This window comes from Chelmon rostratus, chromosome 24 (assembly GCF_017976325.1).
Source record: "Chelmon rostratus isolate fCheRos1 chromosome 24, fCheRos1.pri, whole genome shotgun sequence".
Classification (NCBI taxonomy): domain Eukaryota; kingdom Metazoa; phylum Chordata; class Actinopteri; order Chaetodontiformes; family Chaetodontidae; genus Chelmon; species Chelmon rostratus.
This window is the reverse complement of record NC_055681.1, coordinates 11,825,511-11,828,503: the sequence shown is the minus strand read 5'-3', so window position 1 is coordinate 11,828,503 and position 2,993 is coordinate 11,825,511.

Sequence of the window (2,993 nt, the reverse complement as noted above, 5' to 3'; positions counted from 1 at the left end):
ATTACCTCATTCATTTGTCCTTCACTGAGTGTGTGTGCACTCATTGAATGGCAGTGTGCTTCATAGAAATACAGTAAAAGGACAGTGATTTAAACTCCCTTCTGCAGCCACTCATTTTTATTTCTTTTAAAAAGTCACATTTTTCAGACATGTGGTTGGACAAACAGGGATATTACAGCCTATAGCCATACTACTTATCTTTCTGAATACAGTGAGGTGACAGTAAAGGGTGGGTTGTGAAGGGCACTGCGTTTGTTCTCACTGCAGCTTAAAAGCGAAAAATCCCATCCAGAATTTAACTGTGTTATGAACTCTCATCTAATTATATTTTCCTGCATTCTTACAGGTTTAGACCTGGAGTAGATGCTTCAAAGAAAGCAATACTGTAGCCACATATTTTATTAAAGCCACAGTAATGATATACATTTAATAAATAATAGACGGTGTAATAATAGGAACAGAAATTTGTGTGAGAGGCAGACAGTATATGTTGGATGTGTGTGAAGAGGCAGAGAGAGAAAGAGGGAATGAGGCGATACAGCACAGCAGCTCACTCCTATTACAGTCAGCTTGTATAATTCATCCAGCAGTCAGCATCCGTCATTCCTCGCAAAAGATATGTTGCATCGGAAATACAGTGGTTGCTTTTCCATTCGCTTCACTGTAAGCTTTCTCCCCTCGGAAGTACAGTCGGGGCTTTTATTCTTTTCTCCATACTTACAGACACAGCAGGGAAAACGGGAACTGTTTTGCTTCAGCAAGCCCAGTTTGGCAAGAAAACAGCCTCCCCCGGTCTGCACGTTCGCCACAATGGCCCAGCCATCCTCCTCCACCAAAATCTTAAAAGAAACAGGGCAAAATGAGAAAACAACATTTGCGAGACACAATCTGCCTCTATTGTTGCCTCTGCACTCCATCGGCCACTATTTACCACTCCTGGGACAAACCAAGAATAACCTAAAGCAACAGACTTGATTGCGACTCTTAACAGCGCCCTGTTTTTTTTTCTTTCCCTCACTCTCCCTTGAACACTCTCCATCTTCCCTTCCTCGCGACGGCTTTTCACTTCACACCTTTCACTGAATTACTCCCTAAAACTGCCTGGGTGAGAAATTGTGCCGCGGTTTTTGGTAGGCTTTCGCCTCAGAGTAATGGCCCCTCAGAGATACTATGTTCTCCGGCAACTTCTGTCAAAAGCCGGGATGAACGCGGTCCGACTTTGAACAGTCTTCGGCGTCGTCTGTGCTTGGAATGGCTTCAAGTAGAGCTTTGAATGGCGTCAAGATCTGAGGCACGCAAGAGCTGTTTAGCCTGAAACATAAAGCGCTGACTCTTGTGGTTTTTCAAAAGAAAACAGCCTGTCTCCTAATTTTTGAAATACTTTTGAATTGAGCTTGACTCATGTCTGTGTCCTCAACTAAAGTGTGAGGATGGTCAGTGTGCATGACTGAGATAACAAACAAAATCTCCTCAGCCATAGTGCCACGTCAGCTGTTTATCCACCGTAAACACCTTTGCTCAGAATAATAACCCGGACATCTTCACATCTTCACATTTCTGAGCTGAGGGTCACGCAAATGTTGCTTGATGATAGAGAAGTAATGGCTGTGGCAGTTGCAAGGTACCATTTACATCACTTAAATTTTGCGACGCCACACTTCTACCCCTGTCAAAACGCCTGTGAGTTGCCCTCTCATGTAACGGGAGCAGATCAGAGACGCAACAACAGGTGAACAGAGTTTTTGGTCGTGCATTGCGTACAATGTTTTTATTTATTTATTTTTATGTCAGATTTTCAGTGACTTCAAAATGGAGCGAACTACCAGCCAAGCTGAGATAGCTGCTTGATAATCTAAAAGCTGCACCTTTGCTACAAAACGATAGCCAGCTCGATAATGTGCGCGAATGAGCTGCGTAGAACGAAAGCTAGCTGTTCAGCTAGCCTTAGCTAGAAATAAAACAACGTTGCCTCTCATTTTTACCAAGCTTTCATCTGTAATTGAAACTTAGTGATTTTAAACAAACACCTTGGTGATTCAGTTTGTAATCCCCATAACTAAATGAGGCAGTAGCTAACCCCTTGCTAACGGTAACTAGCTTAGCAAAGCAGCAGCACTGCCATCTCAGCGGGTCCAGCGGGATTCATGTTATTTCATGTGGTTCAACGACCTTTAACTCACAGACTGTATTTAAATATGTTACATTATTAATTCATCTATGATAATTATCTCAATAGATGGACAGAATTGCAAAACAGCTGTTTTTAACTAGATTGTGTTGTGTAAATCAAGATAAAGTCTGTTTTTCGATGGTAAAGCTCACCCGGGGTGAAATAATCAGGCTAAAAAGCGTCAGAGCAGCACAAGCTTTTTTATCTGTCACACAGCTTGTCAGCGTGAAAACTTTAAACCCTTTTCTCGACTTCACTGCTTTCGTACTGCTGTGTGCCTTTGTGCGGCACAGATAAGAGCTTTCAGCGTAGTCTAGCATGGTATTCACGGTAACTAGCAGAGGTTTGAATAGATTTGGGCTGACTGAATTTGAGAGATTATTGGGTGAAAGTGCTCAGGAGTTAGTCAGGAATTCTGTTTTCTGTCAGGTACATGTCTGGTCGAAAGATAGTGTAAAGACAAAGGAGAATTTCTTTTGAGCCTTTAACCTTGGTTGATTTATTCATCGATCAACCCTTTCATGTCTCGCCTCTGACAGCACTTAAAGCTCAAATAAAGGACCAGATATTCAGTGGTTTCATATCACTCAGTGGTTGCTCGATACCTTGTAATGTTTCTAATGGCTACAGTCGACTCCGAACCAAAAGCCATTTGTGGTCCGGGGAAAATAAGGGGCCAGAATCTGAGCATCGCAACTTAAGTGCTGTGTGATTTCAAAACGGACAATTTAGCAGAGGCTGCCTCTCCGGCGCACTTACTGTCGCCGTGCGAAAAGCCTTCTTATTGTGTTGTCACCCGACCGCCGCCTGCAGCTCCTTTCCC